Genomic DNA, 11,612 nt, shown 5'->3' on the forward strand with positions numbered 1-11,612 from the left:
TGGTGGATTTGTGGTTTTAGGTTGAGTTTTATCCCTTGGATAACAAAAGACCTTAAGGCTTTTGGACCAATCAATTCACCAACTTGTTTTGAGATTTTTACCCCGAACTACGAGGTTTTGATCCTAATCTTTTTTAAGATGGTACGTAGGCAATGGGTTTATCCATCCAAACACAAAATATAAATAACTTGTATATTCTTTTCTCATCTCTTCAATCATGTTTGCACAAACAAACTTTCACAAAATACCAACCTTACAACAAATATGAAAAGGGCTCCCTAGGAGTACCTAGGATGTTTTGGGTGCTAAAACCTTCCCATTGCATAACCAACCCCCCTTACCCAGATCTCTGACATTTTTACTAGTTTTTGATTCGATAAAACTTTTAGGTTTTTGTTCGCTTTCTAACCATTCATTTGGATAAATAGAAGTGCGGTGGCGACTCGACTTGTATGGTTTACCTTGGATTTAGTCAATATCTCTAATGGTAACGAATACCCCGCTACACACATAACAGAATGCAAGATCATAACAACTTCACCCCTATCCCTCGACCTACCACTCAGCGAGATAAAAATCTCAAAAAGAGACCTATGATTTCTAGGGAATACTGCTATTAACCCCAGACACTTAAATATCACATACCACACAGATGAAGCCACCTCATAAGTAAAAAAAATGGAAAAAATGATTCTACCAACCCTCTACACATTAGAAAAGAAACCTTGTGTGGATAAATTATAACCATATGTTTAAACAGATTCTCTCTTGTAAGAATCTTATCTTACAAAAGTTGCCAAGAAAAAAACGCAACTTTAGAAGGACTCAACTAACCCATATAAGGGGAATAATAATTTTCACACATGGGGGAAAAGGATTAGTAAGAAAGATAAGCTCCAATTGAGCTGAAAACGTTGATATTACCGAGAGTTTAAATTTGTTAGTATGAGAGTTTAAAAAGCTTATGAGGCATGACAAGCAACCATAAAACCTTCAACACAAAAAAGAAGATCTTCGTCAGTGCCAACTTGCTTCCAACGCGGAAAGAAAGGTCGTATAAAGACAAAATTCTCTCAAAACCAGAAGAGAGTTGAAAAGTTCAAAAGAATTCAAAATTAAACAAATAAGGAATACATATCTTGGGATGATAATGACATGGAGTCCTTTGAAGAATTAGAAAAGGAAGAAGAAGTCAAGTTTTATCTTATGAAAAAAAAGGAAGACAACGAGGTGAACGATATAACTTCCTGTTCTACTTATCACAAACTTTTTCTCGTCTATAAAAAATTAGATAGTGAATCAAGTATATTAAAAGAACATTATTTATGTCTATAAGTCTACTATATCCTATCTTAAACATGAAAATAAAAACCTATCAACAGAAATAGGCTGTATTAGAGAAACACAAAGTCTTTTAATTTATAACTCTCATTTGCCTTCTTTTTCATCTTCTGGTGAGAATTGCAGCACATCTATCAAGTGTGAAAAATGAAATATTTTAGAAAATAAAATTGATGGCTTATATAACACACTTTATACATTTACCAAAAGGAGAGATAACTTAATTCTCATCATAGGTAAAAACAACCTATAGTAAAGATTCTATAGGTTATGAACCCAAAAATAATTCTAAGAAGTTTAGAAATATTTTCCATGCTACGTTTATTATATGTTATGGTAATGGACCTCAAAATTTAATACACCTAAATGTAACTACTGTGGTAAAAATGAGCATATTGATTTATCTTATTTTATTTGAAAGAATCATGCATATCCTTCACCTAATATCTACAAGAAAAATCATGCCAATGATTTAAGAAATAATTCTTCTTGATTATAAATATATGATAGACAACTCAAAATGACTTGGGTACATAAAATTCAGACTTAAATTCATAATTCATGTATGCTTACAGTCTTAAATTCTAAATGGTATATTGATAGTGATTTTTCAAATCATATGACTGGAGATAAAACCTTATTTTCCTCTTTTACTCTTACAAAGGGAGATTTTGTCTCCTATGGTGGTAATAACAAAGGAATGATCATATGGTTTGATAAAATTGGTAAGTAACCCAATACAATGATTAGGGGTGTTTTTTTGTTGTTGAAGGTTTGAAACATAGCTTGTTGAGTCTTAGACAATTATGTGACAAAAGTAAAATGTGACTTTTGATTCGTCTGTATGCAAGGTTATAAAAACTGATATCAATTAAACTCTTTTTACTAGTTTAAGAAGTGTAAATAAATACAGTGTAAATTTTAATAAACTACCTTCATATAATGTTTGTGTTTTAATTAAAGAGGACGGATCATGGATATGACATAGGAGAATAGTCATATCCACATGAACCATTTAAAAATATTTCATTTTGAAAAGAAACAATCATGTCAAGTGTTCCAAAAGACTAAACAAGTAAAGATGTCCTTTAAATCGATTTTTTTATACAAATAGGTCTTTACACCTCTTGTATATGCATCTTTTTGACTTATCTAGAACTATGAGTTTTTATAGGAATTACTATGTCCTTATAATAGTGGACGACTATTCTCGTTATACCAAGACTCTTTTCTTATCTCATAAAAAGATGTGTTTATTGCCTTTTGGAAATTATCCAAAGTTATCCAAAAAGGAAAATGCTTAAGCATTACGTCTATCTGAAGTGACTACAAAGGGGAGTTTCAAAATTTAGAATTCGAGAAATTTTGTATTGAGAATGACATATAGCATCCATTATTTGCTCCACAAACTCCTCAACAAAATGGGATAGTAACATCAAAAAATAGATCTTTTAAATATCTAGTGAGGACTATGTTAATGAAATCAACCTTCCTAAGTGTTTTTGGGTTGATGCACTAACATTGTTTGTTATGTGATAAACTGGTCTTGATAAGACCAATCCTAAAGTTGATTACCGACAAATTATACAAAGGAAGAAAGTCTAATATTTCTTTTCTTCATGTTTTCGGATCCAAGTGATCTCTCCTTATTAACGAGAAGGATATACTTGGAAAATTTGACGCTAAAGTTGATGAAGGTATAATCTATGGCTATTCCACTTCTAGTAATGCTTTTAAAATCTTTAATAAACAAACGATGACGATATAAGAATCAATTAATGTTACATTTGATGAGATTAACCCCAAGTTAGAAGAGGTAGAAGTGTTTGACCGTGTAGGTATTTTGGAGAAAACTCTCTTAGAAGACCAAGAACAAGACAAAAACCAAGACAATGATCAAAATAAGAAAAAAAGATCTAACTAAAGATAAAAAAAATATTGATCTAGTCAAATAATGAATTAAATACGTTCGAGATATACTTAAGTAATGAAGCACAATAAGAGATTGTCCAATCTAGAAAGTGATAGGAGATATTTCTAAGGGGGTAACCACACGACACTCTCTTAACCATGTATGTAACTTTATGGATTTTATTTTCCAAATTAAGGAAAAAGACATCAATGAAGCTCTCATTTATGACTATTGGTATATCTTTATGCAATCAGAGTTAAATAAATTTAAGATAAACAATGTTTGTAAACTTGTTTCCACACATAAGACTAATATAGTGATTAGGATCAAATGGGTCTTTCACAAAAAACTGGATGAAAATGGAGCTGTTTTAATAAATAAAGCAAGGTTTGCTGCAAAATGGTACGATAAAAAAAAGAATAAATTTAGATGAAACATATGCTCCTGTAGCTAGATTAGAATAATTTTATCTTTTTCATGCATTTTATATTTCAAACTCTTTCAAATGGATGTAAAGAGCATGTTCTTGAACGCTTACATCCAAGAGGAAGTGTATGTTGATCAACCTCCTAGTCTTAAAAATTTATCTTCTCCTAATCATGTTCAATGTGAAAAAGGTTCTCGGCGATTTAAAACAAGCCTCTCACATAGGTTGATCAACATACTAGATTTCAAAATTTATCTTCTCTACAGTTTCTGCTTGAAAACAATTTTCAAATAGTAAAGGTTGATACAACAATTTTTATTAAGAAATATGAGCATGGAATTTTACTTGTGCAAATATATGTTGATAATATAATATTTGATGCTAATAACTAGTCTTTATGCAACGATTTTTATGTTATGATGCAAAATGAATTTGAAATGTATATAATGTGGGAGCTTTGATACTTTCTCATATTGCGAATATATCAATAAAATGGAGGAAACTTCATCTATAAAGCTAAGTATTGTAAAGATCTACTAGAAAAATTCGGGATGTAAACCCATCTCAACTCACATAAGCAACTCGTAAAGCAAATATCTTGGCATGATAAACTCTTTTCTTTATCTTACTGCATCTTATTCTGATATTATATTTTATATATGTATGTGTGCATGTTTTCAAGAAAACCCCAAAGAATCACACCTCACTATAATAAAACGCATTATGATATATCTCATTAACACACCATTAAGTTTATGATACTCAAAGGGATTGATTATACTTTAGTTGAGTACTCTGATTCCAATTTTGTTGGTTGTAAATTAGATCGAAAAACTACCAGCAGTATGTGTCATTTTCTTGGAACTTCACTTGTCTTTTGGCATAAAAAGGAACAAGCAAATGTTGCGTTATTCATAGCTTAGTAGAATACATTGTTGCTGGTAGTTGTTATGCACAAGTAATCTTCATAAAACAATAGTTAAGTGTTTAAGGAATTAATCTTGAAATTGTCATGATTAAGTGCGAAAACACTAATGACATAAATCTCTCTAAGAATATGGAAGTTCACTCTCGGACGAAACACATTGATATTGGAGACCACTTTATAAGGATCATATCGAAAAATGGAATTACGTAATTGAATTTGTGTCTTCATCTAATCAACTGAGAATTTTTTTACTAAACATTTTACTAAATAAAATTTCTTTTTCATTAGAAATGACTTATTACTTTTGAATTAATCATTCCTCATTAATATGATATATTTTTTTCCTTCTTTATCATCCCTTTCTCAATTTGAAATATTTATTCTATGTGTTATTTACTTGTTTTATATTCTTCTTCTTCTTCTTTACCAATTTTTATAATGTCCAAGGGGAGAATATACTCTCAAGGTAAGTAGAGTATAACCTCTTTATCTGTGTGTGTGTGTGTATGTGTGTGTGTCTGTGTGAGAGAGAGAGAGAGAGTAAACAACTTCAATGTTTTTATCTTAATATTTATGGTTTACCATCTTTGTGAGAAATACATTGTCATCATAAGGGGGGGGGGACAAAAAGCTAAAATAATCATGAGCATCACCAATGTGCAAATTATCAAAAAGCAAAGTCAAGAAGGTCCCAGTGTTGAGAGAAAAAAAAGTCAAATACAATCATCAACATCAAAAGGAACTGAAATTATGAATGCTCGTCTGATCATGTGATTTAACTTTTACTTATATGTTTTTTGATCAATAGCGTGTAATTAATCAATTGTAGCTCCCAAGGTACAAATACAATGCACGCAAACACACTAAATGATTTTATAAGACTTCATCTATTTCTAAATATTTCTAAAAATTACTTTTGACCTCTAACTAAACGATTAGGAAGCATCTTAAGCATCTTAACCAATTATGAAGCATCTTGCCTTCTAATCGATTAAGGATCAAACTCGCTCTTTAATTGATTAAGAATTCTTTAATCAATTATGAAGAGATTCTGGCTAAATGGTTTCCATATTTCTAGGTCTAATTGATTAGCGACATTGACTAATCAATTAGAGAGTGACCAGAGCCCATGGATTATTTACTTTTTTAGCCAATTTTTTATCCTATATAAATGAGTCTTGTGCACTCTTCAAAAGTACAAAAATATGAGTTACTCCTCTTCTTTCTCAATCACTTTTTTCATATAATTTTTTTATACACTTGTCCTTATATTAGTGTGAGAGAGTGAAAGACTTATAATAGAGTTGTGTAATTTTGTTATTCTTGTTATTACATATGATTGGTGTAATTTTATAGATAACATGTGAAGCAAGATATCATGACATTGTGTGAGACATCTTGTCTCTCTGTGATCAAGTAAGGAAGAAACATGTTAGGCATAATGTTCCTCAGTCTTTGAGACATTTTGTCTTTCCCAGAAGCTTCTTAGCACTGAGTAAATCTCGCATTGATTGAAGATTCATTTCCTTATTTACCTAATTATGTTTAATCTTTTATTTTCTTTATGGAATAACAAATATTTTCCAAAATATTATTATGAGTAAGATTAAAATTGACGAATTCTAATATAATCAAGATTTAATCAATCAAATATTGTCAATCAACATAATAGAAGACTGGTTTCTTGTGCTTCTGGAATGTTTAGTTGCGTTGAAAGACAAAAACCTAATGGGATTTGAAGCTGGACCTTGTTGCTATTTAAGGAGTAGTTATCAATTTTAAAGGCTTGGACCTTACACAATCAAGCTTGGAATATTTATTTGTTTCAAGTCTTTTTGTTTTGTAATAATGTATTCTTGAGTCTTATTCCTATATCAAGGAATAGAGTGTTTGAGTTGTAACATTGTTCCATTATTCTTAAACTCTTGTAACTCTCCAAACACTAGAGATAGTGTTTAAGTGAGAGTGAGAGGGGTCTCATGTTCAGGTGTAGTAGAAATTCACGGGTAGTATTAGAAAAAGAGGTATTGAACTAGGATAGGGTTAAGGCCCTCCAGACGTAAGTAGTTTTACACTGAATTGGGTTACGAATTCCTATGTTAATTTATTTAATGCCATATTTTCTAATTATGCATAGCATTTGTCATACACATTCTTACAATATTGTATCTGATATCTTGTCCTTTGAAGAACATAATTTAAATTGGCATCAGAGTCGGCACCATGTTTGGGTATGGTGAGCTCCATTGGATCTATATAATCTGTTCAAAATGGATAATACTAAAGAAGGAGTATTTGTAAATCGGCCACCTATTCTAGATGACACAAACAATGATTATTGGAAAGCTCGCATGGTTTCTTTTCTCAAGTCCATAGATAGTAAAACTTGGAAAGCATACATCAAATGATGGACACCCCTAAAGGTTAAAGCTAAAGATGGCACACTCAGGCAGACTAGTCAAAAGATGAAGATGAAAAAGCCCATGGAAACTCTCGGGCTCTCAATGCCATTTATAATGGAGTTGAGAAAAATATTTTCATTTTCATTAATACTTTCTCTAGTGCCAAAGAAGCTTGGGATACCCTCCAGAACGCACATGAAGGCACATCAAAAGTTTGCATGTCGAGACTACAACTCCACACTACAAAATTTGAAAAATTAAGGATGAAAGAGGATGAAACATTTTTTATTTTAATGTTCGTCTCCGTGACATAGCAAATAACTCATTTTCTCTTAGTGAAAAATGTCTGAATAAAAGTTTGCCAGAAAAATTCTTAGATCTCTTTCAAAGATGTTTGATATGAAGATTACAACCATTGAAGAGAGACATTAGCACTTTCAAAGCGGATGAACTCAGTGGATCGTTTGAAATGGTTATAAATGACAAATTAGATAAAATAAACAAAAGGGTGACATTTAAAGTTGACATTGAAAATAAGGAGAACAAGTAAAAGAATATATTTATGATAACATGTTTGAACCTATTGCACTACTTGAAAAAAAATGGTAAGGTTATAAGAAGACTTGACATAAGATCTACTTGCAAAGAAATGTCACAAAGGTAAAATAATATATTTATGATAACCTGTCTGAATCCATTATCTTTGTGACATTATTCTAGTTCCATGAATGCGAGTGATTTGGATACATCCAGGCTGAATGTTCCAATTTCCTTTGGAAATAAAAGGAGGAATACATGGCCACACTATTAGATAAAAAATCATAAAATGATAGTGAAAGAGAAAAAGAAAACAATGTGGTTTCCTTCATACCTCACATAAGATCAAAGCCAACTATACATGATGATGATAATGATGATGGTGAGTCTAGTGATGAAGACCTCTCAGATGAAAATGTTGTTGAAGCCTACAGATTGTTATATCTTAAGTGGAAAGAGGAATGCATATTTGGTGAGAAACAAAGTGTTAAGATTAGTGTTCAACTTCAAGACAAGTAAAATCTTACTACAACTATCATAGAGCTAAAATAAGAAGTTGACCACCTGAAATTCAAGCTTGAATTTATTATCAAATTATTTCATATACTAAATTATGGTTCTAAAACTCTTGATGAAATCCCAGAGGTTGGCAAGACTCGCGTAACAACTATTCTCAAGTCTACACTTGAACAGTCTCCGCACTACGTCCTAAATAGGCCAAGAGGGGTTAAATGTTCTACGGTCCTCAGCTTCTCGTACCCCAAATTAGAGATAGTAAAGCCTAACCACAAATACTTGTGTGACATTCCTAAATCCAAAAGGGTCTCCACTAAGTATATGGGTCTCATGCCAACTTGTTAAGGACTACTCCACACAAGCCGAACATGACTATACCACCCTCATATCTTAATTGCACTCAAGTTCGGGTTAGAACTTATCTCACCACTCAAAGATCATCAAGCACAACAAGCAGATTATATCATACAAACAAATATACATACATCAAATATACAGTTATATATACACAAAAAAGTAGGTGAAACCCACTGGAGACTACTCCCCAGCAGAGTCGCCACTTAATTTATGTAGCGGTAAATTCATGATCATCAAGCTATGGATAAGCTAGACATCAAATAAACAAGAGTCGCCACCGCGCTTTTATTGTTTCCAAGGGAAAAGGGAAAAGTACGAACAAAACCCAAAAATAAGAAGTTTTCAAATCAAAACTAATAAAATGTCAGAGATTACAGGTAAGGGGGTTGGTTACACATAGGGAAGGTGTTAGCACCCAAAGTGTCCTAGGTACTCCTAGGGGGCCTTTTTTTGTGTTCATATGTGTTTTTATACAAATGATGTTTGCAAATAAAAAGAGTGTGGGGATGAGAAAAGAATTCATTAATTATATTTTTGTGTTTGACAAGACCTTCGGACTTGTGCCTACGTACCAACATAAAAATGAGGGATCAAAACCTCGTAGTTTGTGGTATCGATTTCAAAGTGAGTACATTCGTTTTAACAAAAATTTAAGTTTGAAAGGCACAATGGCCTAAAAATGTTTTGAATGAGTGTTAGTTCTTTTTGGCTTTTGAAATTTTTAGTCATGTATAGTTAAGTTCATTTACAAGTTTGATTAAGAAAATGAGTTTTAAAATGCAATGGCATAAAGCCAAAGTTTCTAGTTTGCAAAAGTGGTCAAAGTTTAGAAATCAACAAACACAAGCAAAGAAGTATTTTTTTAAAAAAGAAGGGAGAGATTTTGAAATTAAAGAAGTGGGAAGGAGATGAAGAGACTAATCCTAAACATAAATTTAAAAGTTGAGAGTTGAAAAGATCTGACCAATGGGCTGCAATCTAATAGACAAGAATGTCATATAGAAACCCACAATTCCCTTGGACTTAGAATCAAGCAACAAACAATGCATAAAATATCAACTTGAAGAGCAAGGCATCAAATAAAGATAGCCCCGTCCTAGCTTAGTGTAGCGGTGTATTCGTCACTTTATGATTTATTGATTAAATCAAAAGCAAAGCATACAAAGAACCGAGTCGCCACCGCACTTTTATTTATCCAAAGGAATGGCTAAAAAGCGAACAAAAGCCTAAGAAGTTTTACACATAGAAAACTAATGAAAAGATCAGAGATCTGGGTAAGGGGTTAATTACGCAATGGGAAGGTGTTAGGCACCCAAAACGTCCTAGGTACTCCTAGGGAGCCCTTTTCACAACTTGTTGTACAAAATGTTATTTGTTTATGAAATATTTATTGTGCAAACATGGTTGAAGGGATGAGAAAAGAATATACAAGTTATTATTTTTGTGTTTGAACGGATGAACCCGTTGCCTACGTACCTTTCCATGGAAGGTAAGGATCAAAACGCCGTAGTTCGGCTAAGAGATTTCCAAAAAGTATGGGTGAATTTATTTTAAAACAAAAGCCCTAAGGTCTTTCATTATCCACGGGAGAAAACTCAACCTATACAAACAGCAAGTCCACCATGTGAGAAAAGCTTCAACTTGCTAGTGAGGGGTTAACCCTATAATAAGCAAGGAAGTCTTACCATTCAATCACTAACGACAAAAGGTGAGATTAACATCAACCAACTAGGATAAATCAAACCTATGGCTAATGTATGAAAACTTATCAAGAATGGACAAAGCCACAAAACAATTGAGTGAGTGAAATTAATCAATTAGAATTTATTCACAAAAGTGGTCAAGGTATGATTAGAATTCAATTCAAAAGAAGTATTATGAAATGAAGTTTGAAAGAATCAGAGGCTTAAGGCCTAGGTTTCTAATTTGAAAGCAAATGAAAATGTTTGCACAATAGTTTTCTAATTTTTAGTTAGCATGCAAATGGAGGTTTAAAGAAACAAAAGGTGGGAGGGTGAGGAAGTAAAACTTCTTAGATGTTCACCTCTTGAGATCATATGTAGATGATTCAAGTGATTCCTTTGGAAAAGGCAACAATGCAAATAACAGATGGACAAAGTAAATGGATACCGGATGCCAATCAATGGACTTATTCCAATCTCACAAAACAAAATGGATACCGGATGTCAATCAATGGACTTACACCAATCTCACAAAACAAAGAGAAACATGGATACCAGATGCCAATCAATGGACTTATACTAGTCTCACAAAACAAAATGGATACCGGATGCCAATCAATGGACTTATACCAATCTCCTAAAACAAAGAGAAACATGGATACCAGATGTCAATCAATGGACTTATACTAGTCTCCTACCATATCACAGGAAACAACTGCCAATCAATGGACTTATGTTTGACTCCTCCATGGACCAACAAATGCAATAAGCAAAAAGGAAACAAGTTGCCAATAAATGGTCTTACACTCGACTCCTACCAGATCATAGGAAACAACTGCCAATAAATGGACTTACAATTGACTCCTCAATGGACAAAACAAAATGTCACAGAGATATGAACAATGATTATGAAATGATATACAAGTAATGATGATACATGCACCAAGGCACACATAAGCAAATATGCACGGATGGATCAAGCAAGCAAACAAACAAGTCAATTAGCACACACTATATACAATCAATTAGGCTCAAGCAAGGTTAGGCTTTACAGCCAACTGGAATGGGGTATTTTGAGCTCTTAACCCTAACATTGAGAGTTAGGGTGAAGCAGATGAAATGGAGATGAGGGGTGTGCCTCATAGCTCTTATCCCTGGTCAGGGAGAGCTTTAAACAATAGAAAGTGTGGGAGTTCAGAAAGTTGGAACTCTTCTCCACAAATGATTGACTCTATAAGATCTTGGGTTATTATTCACCATGCATCAACACATGGTGTGAGCAAGGTGAATGACACACTGAGTAGCAGGAGATGGATTACACATCTCTTTTATCTGCCAATTGCCTCATAAGAGGACTTTTCCTGCTTGGCACAAAGTTAAACAAGCACAAACATTGCCTCTTAAGGAGGGCTTCAGACAGGTGCCTACCAATAACAGTAGGTCTTCCAGACTACATGAAGATTAGAGATTATACCTAAGTGGTTAAGCAACCAAGCAAAGCAAAGTTCAA

Source organism: Lathyrus oleraceus, chromosome 1 (genome assembly GCF_024323335.1).
Source record: "Lathyrus oleraceus cultivar Zhongwan6 chromosome 1, CAAS_Psat_ZW6_1.0, whole genome shotgun sequence".
NCBI classification, from domain to species: domain Eukaryota; kingdom Viridiplantae; phylum Streptophyta; class Magnoliopsida; order Fabales; family Fabaceae; genus Lathyrus; species Lathyrus oleraceus.